Source organism: Salvelinus alpinus, chromosome 25, assembly GCF_045679555.1.
Source record: "Salvelinus alpinus chromosome 25, SLU_Salpinus.1, whole genome shotgun sequence".
Lineage (NCBI taxonomy): Eukaryota > Metazoa > Chordata > Actinopteri > Salmoniformes > Salmonidae > Salvelinus > Salvelinus alpinus.
In genome coordinates this window covers 38,506,082-38,530,462 of record NC_092110.1, presented here as the reverse complement: position 1 = coordinate 38,530,462, position 24,381 = coordinate 38,506,082, and the positions used below count along the sequence as shown (strand labels likewise).

At 41.4% G+C, this 24,381-nt stretch overlaps 1 long non-coding RNA gene across 1 annotated transcript; it reads right to left on the bottom strand.

Annotated features, from left to right (window-relative positions):
- Positions 1 to 2,073: 2,073 nt before the first annotated feature.
- LOC139553950 (uncharacterized) lies at positions 2,074 to 23,463 on the bottom strand. The gene is made up of 3 exons (XR_011670768.1): positions 23,360 to 23,463; positions 17,027 to 17,126; positions 2,074 to 2,390 (listed from the first exon to the last, which is right to left on the bottom strand). It is a non-coding gene; the product is annotated as an uncharacterized lncRNA (long non-coding RNA).
- Positions 23,464 to 24,381: the final 918 nt, after the last annotated feature.

Below are 24,381 nucleotides of genomic sequence, written 5' to 3'. Positions count from 1 at the left end.
GTGCTCCTCCTCCACTGGTATGTCCCCGCACGAGTGTCAGTTTGGCTATGCTCCTCCATTGTTCCCGGACCAGGAGGCAGAAGTCAGTGTGCCTTCAGCCTCAAGGTTCATCAGACGCTGTCGGCTTACGTGGAAGAAGGCCCGTCTTAATCTTCTGCGTTCCTCACAGAGGTACCAACAACAAGCCAACAGACGTCGCCGTCCCGGGCCTACCCTGCGCCTCGGCCAGAGAGTATGGCTCTCAACCAAGAATTTACCGCTACGGGTGGAGTCTCGCAAACTGTCCCAGAAATTCATCGGTCCCTTTAAGTTTGCCAGAAGAGTGAACCCCGTTACTTTTCGCCTGCACTTACCCAGATCCCTTAAAATTAATCCCACGTTTCACATTTCTTTATTAAAACCTGTTGTTTTTTCTCCCCTTATCCCGGCAGGCAGACCTCCCCCTCCGCCCCGTATCATCGGAGGCCAGTCGGCTTATACCGTCCATCGGATACTGGCCTCCCGCCGGGTGCAGCGGTCCTGGCAGTATCTGGTGGACTGGGAAGGCTACGGTCCCGAGGAGCGCTCCTGGGTTCCTGCCAAAGACATACTGGACCCTGACCTCATTCGTCAGTTCAGGGTCCTCCACCCTGAGAAGGCTGGTAGGAACGTCAGGAGCCGTTCCTAGGAGGGGGATTCTGTCAGGTTTTGGCCAGGACTATTATGGTTTTGGTCACTAGATGTCCCCATTGCACCTTTTTTGTACCTTTTGTTTTTCTTGCTCTAATTATTGTTTGCACCTGTAAGTCATTCCCTTGTTAGTATTTAAACGCTGTGTGTTCCTCAGTTCCTTGCTCAGTGTTTGTATGTTAGCACCCAGCCCCAGCCTTTGTGAACATATATTCTCTAGTTGGATTTTCCAGAGGTTCTCTGGTTTTGTTCTTGTTTATTTTTTGATTAGTCTTTTGAGGTTTGTTTTTTCCCTGCTGTTCTTACCACTTTGTGGATTTATAATTTTGGCCTGAAGATTTTTCCTTTATTAAACCTCCATCTCTAGTACTGCTGTGTCTGCCTCATCTTCTGGGTTCTGCCAATTATTAGTGACTGTTTCTCGCACCGGGTCCTGACAAAAGGTGCGTGAAATACCGGTCACTCGTAAATAACTGGCGTAATAACAAACCCGGCAAACAATACCAGCCAACAAGTAACGACCTGAACATTATATACAAACACGCACACAAACATGGGAGAAACAGAGGGTTAAATAATGAACATGTAATTGGGGAATAGAAACCAGGTGTGTAGAAAACGAAGACAAAACAAATGGAAAATGAAAAGTGGATCGGCGATGGCTAGAAAGCCGGTGACGTCGACCGCCGAACACCGCCCGAACAAGGAGAGGGACCGACTTCGGCGGAAGTCGTGACACCTAGGTCTGCAATGAGCATCATGAGGACCAGTGATTGAACCATCTACTATAGAAGTTCCTTTAAACAGTACAGAAAAGCATTGAAGAATTTGTCTCTTCTAAAGCTGCTGGAGCGCACAGATTCCCGGCGAGCAAGACTATTGAATAGCGGTCTATTTTAGTTCTGGTTAGCATTCGGTCCCCTTAATCCAGAATGTCATAACTTTCCAATTTGGTCCTGAGAGAGAACGCTTGCTTCTGGCAAACAGTTCTGGCAAAACTTTGGCCAATTTTGCAGCAAGCTCATATTTTCACATGCAAATTAGTTTTGTGGCAAACTGTTGCGGCAACTTGTGAACTTCAGGTAAACAATTCTACTGTTTACTGCGAATTTGCTGCAAACTCATCATGAATATGCAATTGTTTTTTACTTTGTGTATAACAACATTGAAATGTCTTATCTACTTAAACCAAATTACATATAACTTTAAATACACTTGCCTCTCAGAGAAAACTAAACTTAACATACTGCATTTACTAAATATTCTAAACAACATGTATTCAATGTCTTAACAGATCAAAATAAATACAATACAATGTTCTGATCCATCTCACAATGAAAACATTATGCAGAGTCCCACAATACACCTTAAAATCATCAGCATGCTAATGAAGAAAAGAGTCTTTCCCAAATATATTTTTTATTATATATTTTTATCTTCCTACAACATTTACATGAGAGAAATGTGAACACTATAGGGTTGTTAAACTTACTATGTTTAATGGGGCAACTACAGAATTTACATGAGCCATGTGATAACTAAGCAATGAGCTTTCAACCAATAGAAGTTTAAAAGAGAATGAAAAACAGTTAAATAATTAAAACAACAAAAACTTAATCAATCCCAGTTCAGAACCATTGCCTTTTTGAGTGAATTTTGGAGATGCCGGCGCTGTGGAAGTCCTTTGTCCAAAGCGTGTTGAATGCATGCACTGAAACAATCTGAAAACACAAAACAAAACAACATTAAGATACTGAAAACAATTACTTAAAACATGTTCTATTTTGGCATCTCAATAGCAGACTCAGCGACTAATGGGCAGGTTTGACTTTGGAAAAGCCGGGTGACCCATTACAAAGTTACCTCGATGTTGCTATGCTTCTCACTGAAACTGGCATTCTAAATATTTTTCAGTAAGGAAACAATGTTTCTGCCTTGTATAAATGCTATTTAAACAAACAATGTAGCTAGCATAAACTGGTACCTACTAAATCTACCTTTAAATGTGTAGCCAACTACACCTAGAGAGCCATTGTATTTTCTTCTGTTTACAAGATCCCCCACCACCTTCCCTCGGACATGAATGTGTGTAACGGCGTTCCTCCTCCTCTTCATCCGAAGAGGAGGAGCAGGGATTGAACCAAAATGCAGCTTCGTGATATGACATGATTTATTTAAGTAAAGACGAAAACACGAACTTCACTTGAAACTAAACAAAACAACAAACGGAGTAGACGAACCTGAACATAAGAACTTACATAATACGAAGAACTCACGAACAGGAAAACGACTACACAAAACGACGAACGAACGAAACAGTCCCGTATGGTGCAAACAAACACAGACACAGGAGAACACCACCCACAAACAAACACTGTGAAACTACCTACCTTAATATGATTCTCAATCAGAGGAGATGAAAACCACCTGCCTCTAATTGAGAACCATATTAGGTACCCATTAACCAACATAGAAACAGAAAACATAGACTGCCCACCCAAACTCACGTCCTGACCAACTAACACATACAAAACTAACAGAAAACAGGTCAGGAACGTGACAATGTGGGCATTGGTTCCTGCATGAATGCCCCCTCTCGAGCATCCTATTGGTCCCTGCATGAACGTAGCGGTGTCAAGTAATTAAGTAAAAATACTTAAAAGTACTACTTTAGTCGTTTTTTTGGATATCTGTACTTTACTTTTCTATTTATATTTTTGACTACTTTTACTTTTGCTTCACTACATACCTGAAGAAAATAATGTAATAATTGGCCTCCCGGTTGGCGCAGAGATTCGGCTCTGTCGCAGCCGGCCGTGACCGGGAGGCCCGTGGGGCGATGCACAATTGGCCCAGCGTCGTTCGGGTTAGGGAGGGTTTGGCCGGCAGGGATATCCTTGTTTCATCGCACACTCGTGACTCCTGTGGTGGGCTGGGCGCAGTGCACACTGACCAGGTCGCTAGGTGTACGGTGTTTCCTCCGACACATTGGTGCGGCTGGCTTCCGGGTTGGATGTGCATTGTGTCAAGAAGCAGTGCAGCTAGGTTGGGTTGTGTTTCGGAGGACGCATGGCTCTTTAACTTTGCCTCTCCCGAGTCCGTACGGGAGGTGCAGTGATGAGACAAGACTGTAACTACTACCAATTGGGGAGAAAAAAGGGGGCTAAAAATAATAATAATGTAATAATTTACTCCGTACATGTATCCTGACACCCAAAACTATTCATTACATTTTGAATGCTTAACAGGACAGAACATTTTTTCAATTCACGTACTTATCAAGAGAACATTCCCGGTCATCCTTACTGCCTCTGATCTGTAAATTATGTGTGAGTGTTGGAGTGTGCCCTTGGCTACCCATAAATAATAAAAAATAAAATATATAATATAAGCAATTTGAAATTATTTATACTTTTACTTTGATATTTACGCATATTTTTGCAATTTCATAAAACTTTTGATACTTGATACTTTACTTTATCTTTACTTTTACTCAAGTATGAAAATTGGGTACTTTTCCCACCACCCCCCCACCTCGAGCAGCCATCTAACGTAAACTCACCCCATTCTGTACAAATGTGCGCAACCGCGACATTCAAACGAGGCTGCAAAGAAAACTAATGGGACTGTAGCGACTGTGTTGACATCAAAATCTGGGGTGTGAACTACGTTTCTATTCAAGCTTTGATTGACATGGTAATGGCTCTATAGTATTGGAGAAAAGTTGAAAAACGGACCCCTCCGACACTGTACGTTATATCGTGACGTCTCATGACGTAACGTACAGCACGCATAAAGCAACTAATTCTGTCTTACAGCCTTTCTCCACCAGGTGTAGCACTTCTCTCACCGTTTAAAAACAAGAAAGGGACAGGGACAGGGTAAGGGGGGGATACCTAGTCATTTTTTGCGTCATCACTGCAAGCTATCATGACTCTCGAAAGCCGCTGTTTACTTCTGAAGATCACTTTAGCACCGCTCTAAAAACCCGATTCAAAATCGACACAAACCGTCAAATAGGTATGTAATGACACATTATTATATAAACTCTTTAGAGTGTTTTATTTACATTTTAGAGGCGATAATGTGATAAGTTGGACAGATCGAGTGAAAAAAGCCGTTTCCCCACACGACATCTCACAATAGGTTTCACTTCCCCACCCGCCATTTTTAAAAAGACCCGACGGAGCTCATTGCTTTCTTGAATCATGCAGAGATGGGCATCATGAAGGGCTCTTCATTGATTTTGTTGGAAAGGGGAGAAATTGTGCTTTACAATGGTATTGATATTACAGTTGATCTGGAAGTATGACCTTTTTTGGGCGCTAAAATAAAGTCAATTGTATGGACCAGCGCGATGTACAAAATTGAATTAGTTCACGTTACATGCTTGTGTGACACTTCTGATGTTCTTGATTTCCCCTGTTTGTCTATGCAACTAAAATGTTTTTCAAAAGGGAAATAAAAGTATTATCTGAGTTTTTTGGGGACCTAGCTAGCTAGCTACCAGTGTCGCTCCCGCCACACAGTGTCGTTCGCTCCCGCCTGCCGAACACCTGCCCTTGCCTTCGTGAACAGAACGGCAGGAAAACAGGATTTATTGGCGATTGTTATGGTGCATTACCACCACCTACAGTATTGGAGCGCCCGACTGTGTAACGAGCTTAAAGGGGAATTTCACCCTGGGGGAATCTGGGCTTGTTTTCATTATGTCTGATGCATTCATAGGTCAGAGATGTGTTTCACACATAATTGCCCAGGAGGAGGGCAGGTTTGGGATTGGCGCTCTGAATGATACACCCTATGATAGCTTCCGGTGTATAGATGGCGGGGGCGAGATCTGAAAGTAAATGTTGTCCTGCTTTGTGGCATTTCGTGAAGGCTCTATGTTACACTGATCGCACTATACTTTTCTGTGTGTGTGTAGATATGGTTGTCTTTCTACGATAGAGCCATTGAACGTCTTTCTGCGATGTTCCTATCAGCGGATTCATTGCTAAATATACAAGCTGACACTTTTTTTCCAGTCTCTGAAAGACTACAAATGGTGTGGGGTGGTGCTTTGTGCTCTGGTCCCATCTCTCCCCCAAGGCAGACTTTTTTGAAAGGGAGCTAACAACACAATCCTTTGGGAAAAACTGAAAGAACTGACCAGACCACAATGGCTTTAAGTGAATCCTCTCATCAACATGAATTTGATGATCGAGCATTCTTTTTACTACTTGGCATCATTCAACCATAAATGTTTCAACTGGAATATAGAAACAAAGAGTTGGATTTAACTAGAACCGATGCCAGCACCAAGAGGGCAGAAGACAAATCCAGCAAACTAGCTAGCTAGCTAAGTTACCTAGCTAACAGTGAGGAGAAACAGTAATACAATAATTTAACTATTGTAAAACTCTAAAACTGATAATCTGGCTTTACTATATAAAAAAGATGTGCCTAAGCATACTTGTTAGACATGGCTGTAGCTAGATACTGTCTGCCTACCTACCTAGGTACATTTGTACAGTCTGGTTACTGTGCAAAGGTTGAGGGTTATGCCATATTTATTTCTATTAGGATAGATATTGTTCTAAATGTAATATCTGTGTCTATGCACATGTATGCATGTTCAACTACTCTGTTGTTATACTGGCACAGTTAAACTGTTGTTAAACTGTGCAATGGAGTATAATGTATTATCTTTTTATGTCTTACAGACAATACCGTGTGGTGCCTGGGCTTCTTAGACCAACCTTAGAATTTTAGACCAACCTTAGCTTGGCGATGCTGTCTTCGTCTTCGTCTTCTATTAGTGGAAACAGGAGTCTCATAAAATGTCCATGTCCAGTTGCAGGGGGTTTTCATGCATTTTCTCATTTCAAAAGACCCGCTGCAAATGGACACAAACATTTTGAGACTCCTGTTTCCACGCGTTGAGGACGAAGATAGTATCGGCAATCTAAGGTTGGTTGAAAATTCTGTGCTACACCAAACAGTACCTCTCCTGTCATGTGTGTTATAGATACCAGGACAGAGTCCTGATGAAAGCAATTCCAGAATAAGGTACTATAGGTACTATAGGTACTATAGGTACTATAGAGATACAAGGACAGAGTCCTGATGAAAGTGTTCCAGGATAAAATCCTGAAGAAATAAGAAAATATTCCTGCAGGTTAGAAAAAAAAATATACAAAATATACAAAATTAAATTAACATTGTAAAAGAAATGTATGAATCAGTATACTGGTAAAACAGTTATGATTGGTTATGAAACCAGCTATACATGTAAACCCTACACGGAAATGTGCATATACAACATTTAAAATAACATAGAGTAATTAAAAAATATTTTCATGGAGGAGAAATTACTCTTTTCAAATTATACGAAAGGAAAACATTCCTAACGAAATATTGTTTGTTTTTCTGAGTGTGTGTATTGACGAGAGATTTATATTATGGACCCTATCAGCCCGACTGGCTGCACTCTGTGATCGAATAAAGGAACACATATTCTCCAGTAGTAAATTGGCAGACATTCCAGTATTGGTTCTAATACAAGGTGTCAAAACCGTTACCAATTAAAAGGCACAAATACCATAACTAAGAGCATATTAGTATGAGTATTTGAACACAGATTGGGTATGTGAGTATTTTGATTGAATGTGTACATCTGCTTTGGTGGCAGGTTTGTAACCTGTTATCAGCATGTATATATCCATCAGCATGGATTTAAAGATTGGAAAGCTGCCGTGGTCATCCCCCTCTTCAAAGGGGAAGACACTCTAGACCCAAACTGTTATAGACCTATATCCATCCTGCCCTGCTTTTCTAAAGTCTTTGAAACCCAAGTTAATAAACAGATCACCGACCATTTCGAATCCCACCGTACTTTCTCCGCTATGCAATCTGGTTTCCGAGCTGGTCATGGGTGCACCTCAGCCACGCTCAAGGTCCTATACAATATCATAACCGCCATCGATAAAAGACAGTACTGTGCAGCCGTCTTCATCGACCTGGCCAAGGCTTTCGACTCTGTCAATCACCGCATTCTTATCGGCAGACTTGGTCTCTCAAATGACTGCCTCGCCTAGTTCACCAACTACTTCTCAGATAATGTTCAGTGTGTCAAATCGGAGGGCCTGTTGTCCGGACCTCTGGCAGTCTCTATGGGGGTGCCACAGGGTTCAATTCTTGGGCCGAATCTTTTCTCTGTATATATCAATGATGTTGCTCTTGCTTTTGGTGATTCTCTGATCCACCGCTACGCAGACGACACTATTCTGTATACTTCTGGCCCTTCCTTGGACACTGTGTTAACAAACCTCCAGACGAGCTTCAATGCCATACAACACTCCTTCCGTGGCCTCCAACTACTCTTAAATGCTAGTAAAACGAAATGCATGCTTTTCAATCGATCGCTGCCCGCACCCGCCCAAATAGCATCACTACTCTGGACGGTTCTGACTTAGAATATGTGGACAACTACAAATACCTAGCTGTCTGGTTAGACTGTAAACTCTCCTACCAGACTCACATTAAGCATCTCCAATCCAAAATTAAATCAGGAATCGGCTTCCTATTTCGCAACAAAGCCTCCTTCACTCATGCTGCTAAATATACCCTCGTAAAACTGACTATCCTACTGATCCTTGACTTTGGCGATGTCATTTACAAAATAGCCTCCAACATTCTACTCAGCAAATTAGATGTAGTCTATCACAGTGCCATCTGTTTTGTCACCAAAGCCCCATATACTATCCACCACTGCGACCTGTATGCTCTCGTTGGCTGGCCCTCGCTTCAAACCCACTGGCTCCAGGTCATCTATAAGTGTTTGCTAGGTACAGCCCCGCCTCATCTCAGCTCACTGGTCACCATAGCAACGCCCACCTGTAGCACGCGCTCCAGCAGGTATATTTCACTGGTCATCCCCAAAGCCAACTATTCTTTGGGCCGCCTTACCTTCCAGTTCCCTGCTGCCAATGACTGGAACGAATTGCATAAATCACTGAAACTGGAGACTTTTATCTCCCTCACTAACTTTAAGTATCAGCTGTCAGAGCAGCTTACTGATCACTGCACCTGTACACAGCCCATCTGTAAATAGCCCACCCAACTACCTCATCCCAATATTGTTATTTATTTTTGCTCTTTTGCACCCCAGTATCTCTACTTGCACATCATCATCTGCACATCTATCACTCCAGGATTTATTTCGCCACTATGGCCTATTCATTGCCTTACCTCCCTAATCTTACTACATTTGCACTCACTGCACATAGATTTTTCTATTGTGTTATTGACTGTACGTTTGTTTATCCCATGTGTAACTCTGTGTTGTTGTTTTTGTTGCACTGCTTTGCTTTATCTTGGCCAGGTCGCAGTTGTAAATGAGAACTTGTACTCAACTGGCCTACCTGGTTAAATAAAGGTGAAATAAAAATGTAATAAATAACAATTGCCGGGGTAGCAGAAAAATACCGAAGCGTAGTGTGTGGGCGCCTTTCGAAAAGTGAGTGTAGGGGCAATATTTGTTACATTTATGATAGGAAAGTATGGGGAATTCACTTATCCTAACCAATTAAACTATAAACTATGGTATTTTCTCGGTCCGGTTAATACATTTAAATAAAATAGCCCATACGGCTTGAAACAAAAAAAATTCCGCAGTAAGAGTTAGGTAGAATTAACACAGAATTTAGACAAAACTAGTAACGACTTAGGGTTAGGGTTCCATAATTTAGGGTTTCCATCAAATAAAAAATCACCACGGAGTAAATGTGATGTAATGAAGGAATCTCCTCCCTCAAATACACAGGCCTTGAGTATGTTTCTCTACCAAGGAGAGGAGGTAACGTGGAGATCCTACTACTACAAAGGGAGGCTTACTGGATATCCTGTCTACAAACATTGACCCCTAGTGGTCTGAATATTGACTTTGATCTCAGACCCTTCTTATGAACAATTCTTTCATTCATGAACAAGTCTTATACATTGATATGTTCTTTCTACAGATTATTAGCGTACACCTAATATGTTCCTCCTGTTGATGATGCTTATTGTGCATTAAGGTTGAACCAAAAGATTACATGTAACAAATGTGAAAATGTGAAATTAAATACGAAACAATTAAATACGTGAAATTGAATTAAACAATAATGTATGTTGATGCTAATATTATGTACAATATTCAATTATGTTTCTATATGATAACAATAGCCTAATATATTTAATATGCCATAAACTATTGTTTTTAATCAGTTTCACTAATTCATTCTAATTAACTTAATCATTATGACACACCCCTCACTATTGTCATTGGTTACACTAATTGCACTGTTTGTCTACATAACCTGGTTCAAGTATTCATGACATCACCCTGAAGAAGGCACAGTGATGCTGAAACGTTGGTAAATACCCAATCAATTACTGGGAGTTTATATATGGAGTGTGCTACTCTCTTTATTTTGATAGTTTATGTCGCAACGGAAAACATAATCTGCTTTTATGGACCTTGCCAGATCTGTTTCCAAATCAATGAATGTCGATTCAACTCGTTGACTGCTAAATCCCCTTTGCGCATGTGAAATCTTTGCAAAGAAACACTTGGATGAACTTTAAGGCTTTTCTGATAATTGTATCGTTATTATGTGCCTGTAACGATTGTCGTCTGGAGAAGGAGAGGAGGACCAAGGTGCAGCGTGGTAAGTGGTCATATTTTTTTATAAAATACGAAAACACTTGACAAACAACAAAAAACGACAAACGAACAGTCCTGAAAGGTGAAACAAAACACTAAACAGGAAACAATCACCCACAACACACAATGAAAAACAGGCTACCTAAATATGGCTCCCAATCAGAGACAACGACAGACAGCTGCCTCTGATTGGGAACCACACCAGGCCAAACACATAGAAATACAACAACATAGAAAAAGAACATAGACTGCCCACCCCAACTCACGCCCTGACCAAACTAAAATAGAGACACAAAAAAGACGTGACAGTACCCCCCCCAAAGGTGCGGAATCCGGCCGCAAAACCTAAACCCATAGGGGAGGGTCTGGGTGGGCATCTGTCCGCGGTGGCGGCTCTGGCTCGGGACGTGGACCACCCTCCACCATAGTCTTGGCCCACTTACGTGGTGCCTTTGGAGCTGCGACCCTCGCCGCCGACCTCGGACTGGGGACCCTTTCAGCGGGCCCCGAATAGACGGGAGACTCCGGCAGCGCCGGACAGGTGGGAGTGGCGGCGCCGGAGTGAAGGAGCTGCCTGAGCCGCCCGTCAGTCAGGAGCGTTCAGTACACAATCTAAACTCACGACGCGCCTGCAAGTCCAGCCGTCTGCAGTCCGTCTGTCCTGAGCTGCCAGAGCCGCCCGTCTGTCCTGAGCTGCCAGAGCCGCCCGTCAGTCAGGAGCTGCCAGAGACGCCCGTCAGTCAGGAGCTGCCAGAGACGCCCGTCAGTCAGGAGCTGCCAGAGCCGCCCGTCAGTCAGGAGCTGCCAGAGCAGCCCGTCAGTCAGGAGCTGCCAGAGCCGCCCGTCAGTCAGGAGCTGCCTGAGCCGCCCGTCAGTCAGGAGCTGCCTGAGCCACCCGTCAGTCCGGCGCATTTCTGAAGACAAAGGAATTCTCCAGTTGGAACATTATTGAAGATTTATGTTAAAAACATCCTAAAGATTGATTCTATACATCGTTTGACATGTTTCTACGGACTGTAATGGAACTTTTTGGACTTTTCGTCCGTACTTTCCGCTGGACTTGCACGCGCGTCGTGAGTTTAGATTGTGTACTGAACGCGCGAACAACAAGGAGGAATTTGGACATAAATGATGGACATTATCGAACAAAACAAACATTTATTGTGGAACTGGGATTCCTGGGAGTGCATTCTGATGAAGATCCTCAAAGGTAAGTGAATATTTATAATGCTATTTCTGACTTATGTTGACTCCAACATGGCGGATATCTCTTTGGGTTGATTTGTCGTCTGAGCGCCGTACTCAGATTATTGCATGGTTTGCTTTTTCCGTAAAGTGTTTTTGAAATCTGACACAGCGGTTGCATTAAGGAGAAGTGGATCTAAAATTCCATGTATAACACTTGTATTTTCATCAATATTTATGATGACTATTTCTGTAAATTGATGTGGCTCTCTGCAAAATCACCGGATCTTTTGGAACTACTGAACATAACGCACCAATGTATACGGAGATTTTTGGATATAAATATGAAGTTTACCGAACAAAACATACATGTATTGTGTAACATGAAGTCCTATGAGTGTCATCTGATGAAGATCATCAAAGGTTAGTGATTAATTTGATCTATATTTCTGCTTTTTGTTACTCCTCTCTTTGGCTGGAAAAATGGCTGTATTTTTCTGTGAATAGGCACTCACCTAACATAATGGTTTGGTTTGCTTTCGTCGTAAAGCCTATTTGAAATCGGACACTGTGGTTGGATTTACAACAAGTGTATCTTTAAAATGGTGTAAAATACATGTAGGTTTGAGGAATTTTAATTATGTAATTTCTGTTGTTTTGAATTTGGTGCCCTGCAGTTTCACTGGCTGTTGACGAGGTGAGACGCTACCTGTCACGGCCGTTAACAGAAGTGGACCAAAGTGCAGCGTGGTGAGCGTACATACTTTTAATAGTAGATGTCGCCAACAAAACAATAAACAATACAAAACAAACCGTGAAGCTTACGGCTATGTGCCATCAAACAAAGTTAACTTCCCACCAAGACAGGTGGAAAAAAGGGCTACCTAAGTATGGTTCTCAATCAGAGACAACGATAGACAGCTGCCTCTGATTGAGAACCATACCCGGCCAAACACAAAGAAATACACAACATTGAACATAGAATACCCACCCCAACTCACGCCCTGACCAAACCAAAATAGAGACATAAAAAGGATCTCTAAGGTCAGGGCGTGACACTACCGTCCCACATACCCTTGAGAGGTTAACATGCCACTCACGGCAGTGTAAGACAAGGATAAACGGGGACTGTAATGAAAAAAAAGTTAATACTGGTAATAAGTAGTACAAACTATCTATATATGATCACGTTTGTAAATTTACAATCTAACTGTATTAGTGTGTGCTAAATTGATGGTCTTGAATTTGAGTGATAGACTCAACATGGAGCACTAAATTTGTGTTGAATAACATTGATAGTAGGGGTTTTATTTGACCATTTTATCATAATTCTAATGTTAAAGAGCATCAATACATATGGCTTTCTGGATTATACAGTACAATTGACTTGAGCATGTTTTAAGTACGTTTATAACTATGTAAGTGGACTAGCAGTAGTGACTAACGTGCTATGAATTAAATAGAATGATTCATTGTGCAAAATGTATTTGTAGCCGGAGGCTAAGTACATACGGGGACAGAATGTTTGCATAAGAGTGTGCCAAATGATAGGTGACCATTGCTGTACATTCATACCCCAGCGTGAGGGTAACTTTACTATTGTAATGGAACATCTGAAAGAGCTCAGTGGTGATTGGAATCCGTTTGGATGGGTTCAGTCATTATTTGGTGTTTTGGGAGCTACAATATTTCATTGGTTGATTTATTGGCTTAGTTATATATATTCTTTTACAATAATGCTGATTATAATTATATATGTTAAGAAATTGTGCAGCAAAGCCGTAGAGACTATTCTTGCCATGCCATTACTGACCCCTGAAGGAGACGCCTCAGAACCCTACTTACTTGATTTATTTCCTATGTTTGATTACATGTCTGATAAGGACTATGATAATCCATAACACCAAGGTAAAAACATTGAGTTAATGGTGCAGCATGTCCACAGGCCATGCTCACGGCAGGAGTTATGTGAATGGTGCTCCCAAGGTAGAGTTAAGGGCCTATCGTCATGGTGACCCTGTGGCAATACGGACAGTCTCAACGAAGCTATTGCCTTGTGGGGGGTGATAAAGTATGTACTGATGTTTGAATTCATGTGTTCCTTTCCCCCTTGAGAATGAATTGCACTGTATGAAGGTTTGAAACTCAATGACAACGGAGGTCATTTACAATTGTAATGTATTACGTGTAAGAAAGCATTTTTACATGTATTGTATTTATATTAGTAATTTTTATGCTGCCAAAGCAGCAGCTACTCTTCCTGGGGTCCAGCAAAATTAAGGCAGTTTATACAATTTTATACAATCCAATACGTTCACAGATTTCACAACACACTGTGTGCCCTCAGGACCCTACTCCACCACTACCACATATCTACAGTACTAAATCCATGTTTATGTACAGTGCGTATGCTATCGCGTGCGTGCGTGCGTGCGTGCGTGCGTGCGTGCGTGCGTGCGTGCGTGCGTGCGTGCGTGTGTGTGTGTGTGTGTGTGTGTGTGTGTGTGTGTGTGTGTGTGTGTGTGTGTGTGTGTGTGTGTGTGTGTGTGTGTGTGTGTGTGTGTGTGTGTGTGTGTGTGTGTGTGTGTGTGTGTGTGTGTGTGTGTGTGTGTGTGTGTGTGTGTGTGTGTGTGTGTGTGTGTGTGTGTGTGTGTGTGTGTGTGTTTGCATGCATGTGTCTGTGCCAATGTTTGTGTTGCTTCACAGTCCCCGTTGTTCCATATGGAGTTATTTATCTCTTTTTTTACTGCTTGTATCAGTTACCTGATGTGGAATAGAATTCCATGTAGTCATGGCTCTATGTAGTACTGTGTGCCTCCCATAGTCTGTTCTGGACTTGGGGACTGTGAAGAGACCTCTTGTGGCATGTCTTGTGGGGTATGCATGGGTATGTGAGCTGTGTGCCAGTAGTTTAGACAGACAGCTCGGTGCATTCAGCATGTCAATACCTCTCATAAAAAGAAGTAGTGATGAAGTCAATCTCTCCTCCACTTTCAGCCAAGAGAGATTGACATGCATATTATTAATATTAGCTCTCTGTGTGCATCCAAGGGCCAGCCGTGCTGCCCTGTTCTGCGCCAATTACAATTTTCCTAAGTCCTTTTTTGTGGCACCTGACCACATGACTGAACAGTAGTCAAGGTGCGACAAAACTAGCGCCTGTAAGACCTGCCTTGTTGATAGTGTTGTTAAGGCAGATCATCGCTTTATTATAGACAGACTTCTCCCCATCTTAGCTACTGTTGTATCAATATGTTTTGACCATGACAGTTTACAATCTCGTGTTACTCCAAGCAGTTTAGTCATCTCAACTTGCTCAATTTCCACATTATTTATTACAAGATTTAGTTGAGGTTTAGCGTTTAGTAAGTGTTTTGTTCCAAATACAATGCTTTTAGTTTTAGAAATATTTAGGGCTAACCTATTCCTTGCCACCCACTCTGAAACTAACTGCAGCTCTTTGTTGAGTGTTGCAGTCATTTCAGTCGCTGTAGTAGCTGAAGTGTATAGTGTTGAGTCATCCGCATACATAGACACTCTGACTCAAAGTCAGTGGCATGTCATTAGTAAAAAATGTTTGTTTAATGTAAATGCTTGTAAGTAATATCTCTATTAGGTTGAGACTTAGTCTCAAAAGGGAGGGAATATCGTGGAAAATTACATAATTAGTCATGCTATCCCGTGTTTTACTGTTTAAAGAATTGTCTCTTGTTATATGCTAGTGTTTTTCTAACAAGATACAAACTTGTCTTTGTGGGACTTAGTCGTAAGACTGGGCGTATAGCTAAGGTTCGCTTATGTGTGTCCGGTGCATGTGACATCCCGTGGGTTTACTATCTACAGAAAGTCACATGTATGGAAACTTGCAGAAAGGAGCACATTATAGTGTTTTGCTCTTGTGAATGTGCTAACTAATTACCTTTTACACACTATCTGCTGACTGCCACGTATACAGAAAGGGGTTGTGTGTATTTCCTCTATAAAAAGCAGAGACTCGGCTATGTTTTTTAAGCTTTCAACTCTGAACCATTCTTGGTGATGTTGATTGCTTCATTTTTGAAAATCTTATGATAAAGTGTTGTTTGAAAGAATCTGCAGTCTCACTTCCCTTTGATTAGATATTCCATGACAGACATCTGTGGCATTCTGTTGCGTGACAAAACTGCACATTTTAGAGTGGCCTTTTTTTGTCCCCAGCACAAGGTGCAGCTGTGTAACGATCATGCTGTTTAATCAGCTTCTTGATATGCCATAACTGTCAGGTGGATGAATTATCTTGGCAAAGAAGAAATGCTCACTAATAGGGATGTAAACAAATTTGTGCACAAAATTTGAGAAAAATAAGCTTTTTTGTGCATATGGAAAACCTTCTGGGATCTTTTGATTTCAGCTCATTTAAACATGGGACCAACACTTTACATGTTGCGTTTATATTTTTGTTCAGTATATAAGGAGGGAATCCTGTAGATGTACGAATGACCACATGCATGAAAGCCCCGAATTGTGCATGAAAGCCGCAAATACACCCTTCTCCGTATTGTTGCTACCTCAGCTGTTGTGCTAGCTAACATGCTACTGAACAGTGATGCTAGCATATTGACATGCATATACAGTGCCTTCAGAAAGTATTCACACTCCTTGATTTTTTCCCACATTTTGTTGTCTTACAGCCTGAATTCAAAACAGATTAAATATATTTTTTCCTCAACCATCTACACACAATAAGCCATAATGACAAAGTGAAAACATATTCTTAGAAATGTTGGCGAATTTATTGAAAACGAAAAACATAAATATTTCATTTACATAAGTATTCACACCCCTGAGTCAGTACATGTTAGAATCCCTTTTGGCAGTGATTACAGCTGTGAGTCTTTCTGGGTACGTCTCTAAGAGCTTTACACACCTGGATTGTACAATATTTGCACATTATTATTTAAAATTTCTTCATGCTCTGTCAAGTTGGTTGTTGATCATTGCTAGACAGTCAGTTTCAAGTCTTGCCATAGATTTTCAAGACGATTTAAGTCAAAACTCTAACGAGACTACTCAGGAACATTCAATGTTGTCTTTGTAAGCAACTCCAGTGTATATTTGGCCTTGTATTTTAGGTTATTGTACTGCTGAAAGGTGAATTTGTCTTCCAGTGTCTGTTGGAAAGCAGACTGAATCAGGTTCCCTCTAGGATTTTGCCTGTGCTTAGCTCTATTCCGTTCATTTTTATTCTAAATAACTCCCTAGTCCTTGCCGATGATAAGCATACCCATAACATGATGCAGTCACCACAATGTTTGAAAAGGATGTTTTGTTTTGGAATATTTTTTATTCTGTCCAGGCTTCCTTCTTTTCACTCTGTCTAGGTCGAAACTGAAATAGCAAAAAATGTGTTTCACTCTATACCATAAAACATGACATTGCTAACGAGGCATCAATTAGCTAACACATTTTACATTCATTCGGAAGTTTAATAAGCTGGATACTCACCAGACAAATTTGGTAGGTAGCTAGATCGCTTGGTTTCCATTTGTAACAGATTTTTCTTCTCCCCCTGACTGGTCGTCAACTGTTACTGGTCTTGGAACACCTGTTCCCCAGAAACGGATTCTGTCAAACTGTTTGCCACTAGTGGCAATAAATATTATTGTGTCCAAAGGTTTGCCACAGGTTCACCACTTTGCAAACTACTGGCAACATTTTATGGCACACTATTTAGTTTGCAGCAAATTTCCCACGATCTTGTGTGAAGTTTGCAGCAACAAATACCTTTAGGTAAGGGTAGGCTCCATCTTTGTTCTCTGTTTTCTCAGCCTCAACAGAGAATACATTATTTAGTTTCCATTATCAAACAGGTAGCATAGTGATTAAGAGCAATGGGCAAGTAACCAAAAAATCTTTGATTTGAATCCCCGAGCTGACTAGGTGAAAAATCTGCCAATGTGCCCTTGAGCAAGGCGCTTAACCCTAGTCGCTCTGGATAAGAACGTCTGCTAAATGACTAAAATGTCAATCAAACTACAATCCATCCCCAATGATCCAGCTCTGGCTCCTTGTGAAAGCAAGATAAAATATATAATATATAATTTTATGCCAGATAAAAGCTGTCATTATCAGTTATTATGCCAAGCCAGATAAAAGCTGTCAATATCATATTCTGTCAGGTATTGTGCCACTGTGTGACCAACACAGTTAAAATGGAATGACTGAAAGATTATTCCTTGGGAGCTCTTTGTGTGACTACTACAAATTGGTATGGATTTATTTTCCGTGTGCTCTCTCTCCATGCCCTTTCTACCCCAGCCATCTCTCACTGGTTCTCTCCTTATAACAGACTCCTGCTGCCATGGAAAGTGAAGGAACAGGTATTAGTCATGGCCACTCAGTGGCAACTACCTGTGTTTCCATTCTAATGTGTGATTCTAAAGCCCTAGAATGGAGTCCCACTGGTAGTCTGGGACTCTGCTTGGCAGGGCCTTCCTAATGGGCAGCCCTGTGAGAGATTATAAAACACCCTGATAAAAACCCACAGATGAGTTGCATCTCAATAGTCTTAACTGTCCTTCGTCTGTCATAGAGGTGAAAGCAATATGGCAAAGATTTCAGAGATTCATAGTGTAAACAAAATTGACTTTTTCGCTTTAAGATGAAATATGTAACTTTTTGGGTGACTCCACCAAATTCACAGAGAAATGTGCATTATAGATCTGTCATTCTCATTGAAAGTAATTCTAAGAAGTGGTAGATCTGTTCTATGTGCGCTATTTTTATGCTTCCCGTTCTTAAGTTTCAGTTTTGTACACCAGCTTCAAACACCTGAAGATACAAATATATTTCACAGCGGTTTAGATGGTACAATGATTCTCTATGCATTGCTTTTTTCCCCCACATGAACTGAAATTAGGCAAACAATTAGAATTTTAGCAACCAGGAAAAGGCAGAGCAATTTCTTCATATTGCACCTTTAAGTTTTCATGTACCAAATAAAAATCTAAATATGTCTTTCCATCACATTTTCAACTCTACTGATAGTTTTGTTACACAAACTGTTAAGTTAAATAGCTAGAGAGCAAACAAGTGCTCAGCATATGTGGTAACTCCTTCAAGATTGTTGGAAAAGCTTTCCAGGTGAAGCTGGTTGATAGAATGCCAAGAGTGTGCAAAGCTGTCATCAAGGCAAAGGGTGGCTACTTTGAAGCATCTCAAATATAAAATATACACTGCTCAAAAAAATAAAGGGAACACTTAAGCAACACAATGTAACTCCAAGTCAATCACACTTCTGTGAAATCAAACTGTCCACTTAGGAAGCAACACTGATTGACAATAAATTTCACATGCTGTTGTGCAAATGGAATAGACAAAAGGTGGAAATTATAGGCAATTAGCAAGACACCTCCAATAAAGGAGTGGTTCTGCAGGTGGTGCCCACAGACCACTTCTCAGTTCCTATGCTTCCTGGCTGATGTTTTGGTCACTTTTGAATGCTGGCGGTGCTTTCACTCTAGTGGTAGCATGAGACGGAGTCTACAACCCACACAAGTGGCTCAGGTAGTGCAGCTCATCCAGGATGGCACATCAATGCGAGCTGTGGCAAGAAGGTTTGCTGTGTCTGTCAGCGTAGTGTTCAGAGCATGGAGGCGCTACCAGGAGACAGGCCAGTACATCAGGAGACGTGGAGGAGGCCGTAGGAGGGCAACAACCCAGCAGCAGGACCGCTACCTCCGCCTTTGTGCAAGGAGGATCAGGAGGAGCACTGCCAGAGCCCTACAAAATGACCTCCAGCAGGCCACAAATGTGCATGTGTCTGCTCAAACGGTCAGAAACAGACTCCATGAGGGTGGTATGAGGGCCCGACGTCCACAGGTGGGGGTTGTGCTTACAGCCCAACACCGTGCAGGACGTTTGGCATTTGCCAGAGAACACCAAGATTGGCAAATTCGCCACTGGCGCCCTGTGCTCTTCGCAGATGAAAGCAGGTTCACACTGAGCACATGAGCACATGTGACAGACGTGACAGAGTCTGGAGACGCCGTGGAGAACGTTCTGCTGCCTGCAACATCCTCCAGCACGACCGGTTTGGCGGTGGGTCAGTCATGGTGTGGGGTGGCATTTCTTTGGGGGGCCGCACAGCCCTCCATGTGCTCGCCAGAGGTAGCCTGACTGCCATTAGGTACCGAGATGATATCCTCAGACCCCTTGTGAGACCTCCTAATGCACGACAATGCTAGACCTCATGTGGCTGGAGTGTGTCAGCAGTTCCTGCAAGAGGAAGGCATTGATGCTATGGACTGGCCCGCCCGTTCCCCAGACCTGAATCCAATTGAGCACATCTGGGAATTCATGTCTCGCTCCATCCACCAACGCCACGTTGCACCACAGACTGTCCAGGAGTTGGCGGATGCTTTAGTCCAGGTCTGGGAGGAGATCCCTCAGGAGACCATCCGCCACCTCATCAGGAGCATGCCCAGGCGTTGTAGGGAGGTCATACAGGCACGTGTAGGCCACACACACTACTGAGCCTCATTTTGACTTGTTTTAAGGACATTACATTACAAAGTTGGATCAGCCTGTAGTGTGGTTTTCCACTTTAATTTTGAGTGTGACTCCAAATCCAGACCTCCATGGGTTGATCAATTTGATTTCCATTGATAATTTTTGTGTGATTTTGTTGTCAGCACATTCAACTATGTAAAGAAAAAAGTATTTAATAAGAATATTTCATTCATTCAGATCTAGGATGTGTTATTTTAGTGTTCCCTTTATTTTTTTGAGCAGTGTATTTAGATTTGTTTAACACTTCTTTGGTTACTACTGTACATGATTCCATAAGTGTTATTTCATAGTTTTGATGTCTTCACTATTATTCTACAATGTAGAAAATAGTAAAAATGTATTTGCCAATGACCACCTAATATACCTGACCAATATTGAAAACTCAATGGCCCCTTTGCAAAAACAAAATCTGAAAAAAACGAAATAATGGCAATATGAAAAAGTTCAAGAATAACTCATGATCTACAGCAATACTTTATGTGGACCACAAAAAATATTAAATACCTAGGATGTTTAATTAGTGACAACAAACAACAAATACATAAAGATAACTTTATCCTATTACTGAGCAATATGAAAGCAGATCTAATTATATGGAATAATCTTCCCATAAATATTATAGGTAGAATAGACCTCTTTAAAATGGCATGGCTGTTTTTCTATTTATTACAAGTCCGTTAAGAATGTTTATTTACAATGAATGTCTACACCGGCCAAACCCGGACAACGCTGGGCCAATTGTGCACTGTCCTATGGGACTCCCAATCACGGCCGGTTGTGATACAGCTAAGATACAAACCAGGGTGTCTGTAGTAACACCTCTAGCACTGAGATGCAGTGCCTTAGACCGCTGCGCCACTGGGGAGCCCATGTTTTACATCTTCCAAAGTCTGAAGGTGGTTTTAACCTTCCAGACATGGAATTGTATCAACTTGCTACCCAAGGCTTTTACTATATATACAAAAGCTTGTGGACTCCCCTTCGAATTAGTGGATTTGGCTGCTTCAGCCACACCCGTTCCTGACAGGTGTATACAATCTAGAACACAGCTATCCAATCTCAATAGACAAACATTGGCAGTAGAATGGCCGTATTGAACAGCTCAGTGCCTTTCAACGTTGCACCGTCATAGGATGCCACCTTTCCAACAAGTCAGTTCATCAAATTTCTGGCCTGCTAGAGCTGCCCAGTTCAACTGCCCCGGTCAACAAAAGTGCTGTTACTGTGAAGTGAAAACATTTAGGAGCGAAGTGGTAGGCCATACAAGCTCACAGAACGGGACGGCTGAGTGCTTCCGCGGTTGCAACACTCACTACCGAGCTCCAAAATGCCTCTGCAAGCAACATCAGCACAATAACTGTTCTCCAGGAGCTTCATGAAATGGGTTTCCATGGCCGAGCAGCAGCACTTAAGCCTGAGATCACCATGCGCAATGCCAAGCGTTGGCTGGAGTGATGTAAAGCACATCGCCATTGGACTCTGAAGGAGTGGAAACGCGTTCTCTTGAGTGATGATGCATGCTTCACCATCTGGCAGTCCGACGGACGAATCTGGGTTTGGCGGATGCCAAGAGAACGCTACCTGCAAAAAAATGCATAGTAACAACTGTAAAGTGTGGTGGAGGAGGAATAATGGTCTGGGGCTGTTTTGGCCTGCACAGATCCCTGACCTCAACCCCATCGAACACCTTTGGGATGAATTGGAACGCCGACTGCGAGCAAGGCTTAATCGCCCAAAATCAGTGCCTGACCTCACTAATGCTCTTGTGGCTGAATGGAAGCAAGTCCCCGCAGCAATGTTCCAACATCTAGTGGAAAGCTATCCCAGAAGAGTGGCTTATAGCAGCAAAGGGGGGACAAACTCCATATTAATGTCCATGATTTTGGAATGAGATGTTCGACGAGCAGGTGTCCACATACTTTGGGTCATATAGTGTACCTTGGATAGCTATTTAGAATGAATCTATAAATTGGCCCACATGGAAAACTAAAGGCATAGAAATCCTAAATGACTTGATAATAGGAAATACATTTATTTCCATGACAGCTTTAAAAAGCCATTTTGGGTTGACCAATGTAGATATTTTCAAATGCATCCAACTTAAAAGTTTTATATCACAAATTTCGAAATTGAAATCTTTTGGACATCAGAGCATTCTTGAGGGAATCCTATTTGAGTTATAAAAGGATATTCATATGATAGGTAAGATACACAAAACCTTGCAGAACTGACAATCTCTTAAAAAAATAAGAACTATTGGAACTAAGATTTAAATATGACTGATATCGGTACAAGATATTAGCACGAGATTACAGTTAACGAAAATGTATGCTTAATCCAGTATAAATGAATGTATAGAATGTATTATACTAGAGATAAAATTCACAAATTTTACAGCACAACGGCAGAGCCATGTCTAAATTGTGTAAAACTACTAATGACTCAATATGCCTTCTGGGAATGTTACAACATTCAAAAGTTATTGGCAGAGTTGGAAAGATAGATGTCAGAGGTATTGCAAAGTAAATTTACTTGTAATTCGTCTGTCTGTATATTTCAAGACATGACAACCTGATGGGTTGGACAATACTATTCTCATCAATTATCTTTTTTTAAAGTATTCTGAAAAACTGGAAATCAGCCAATCCCCGTTGCTCACACAATGGAAAGGTCAAATGCTTTATTATCAAAAAATTTAAAGAGCGTGTGCGACGGAGAGAAACAAAATGGTGCAGTTTGAGGCCATGTGGCTGAATGTGATAAGGGTGCTGGAGATGGAGCTAGTGGATCTGGGCACGATGTAGGGATGTTTGTATGGTGTAGTCATTTGTATGTGTATGTTTTTGTATTGTCTATAAGATATCAAATAAAATCATATAAAAAAAAAAGAGCAAGAATAAACCTCATGGTTTCCCGAATCATAGTGGGAGGACCACACACCATATCATCACGTGACTCCAAGTTCAATTCCATATGATGGTTATTATATCAATACTTACGCATAAAGGTGTTTCCACTGTCAATTCTCGAAAAATACATTTTACCAACACAATTAGATCCCACCATAATGAATGGGCAAATGATCTTTTGGCATTTATAAAATTGTAACGAAACTTCCTGTTTCCATCACAGCCGTCCTGATTTTCTTATCTAAGGTATGACTTTACTCGCATTAAAACTGTGTATGTAAACGGGGTTAGTCCTTCAAAAGCAGAACTCAAGTCAACTATTGTATGAAGAAAGACGGAGTTTGTACATTTTTTGTACCTTTTTTTGTCGGACAATGCATCTTCGCTGTCGTTCGTCCAGCAATGGTTGACGACCATTGAAAAAGCATTGGCTCCTTACGAAATTGTCGAATACAAAATTCCAGTGTGTCAGAGCCCTTAGACCATTGAGATGTGCTCAGAGTTTGGCACCCTATTCCCTGTTTAGTGTCATGCTTTTTATCAAAGCCATAGGGATTAGGGTGTCACTTGGGACACGACAACAGGTTCAACTAACATGATGGATTTTTATATTACATCAAAATAGCTAAATATCACAAAGACAGATGAGTTTGAGAAGTACATATTTCAGAAACCCCCATGATACTCTCCTTTCAATTGGATTGCTTGAATTGTTTACAGGAAGCACAGGAAAATTAGAAATGCATAGAGTTTTTACTGATTACTTATGCAGAATGACAAATTATGTAATTCGATGTGACACGGCAGAAGTAGATTTATCTGGAGAAAAATGATGGAAACATTTTGAGTGATGACCAGGTTGACTGTTCCTTCCCATGCCTTTTTGGAGAGTGTTGGGGTTGTTGTGTTGCCTCTCTCACAATTATTTCCTGATATGGTTTTAGCCACAATATAATCTATAATTATCCTTAATATCTAATTATGATGAGATGCCCCATCACATCTTCTGAGAGTGGGTGTATATTTGAAAGTGAAAGAAGCTATTTTAAAATCAGGCTCTTTACATGAAAACATCATGTGCATCAGCTTGATATCCCATGCTGATCTGCCACGTGAAATTCATTGAAGTGTTGGTCCTGATCGCCTGTGAATGCCAGGTGTATCGGGAACATATGTCCGGGAAGACAATACTATACACAATACTAAACGCGATACTTGAACATACGACAATGACAAAATGGGGTGGGTGGTTGTGATGCATGGGGGATGCCTCAAAACCAACCTCCCAATAATTTCCCTCTAAATTCTATATATTGTTGGCAACACCTTTGTCAATCTCTTCCCCGCTCCACAAATGACAGTATAAATTAGCGTAGTGCG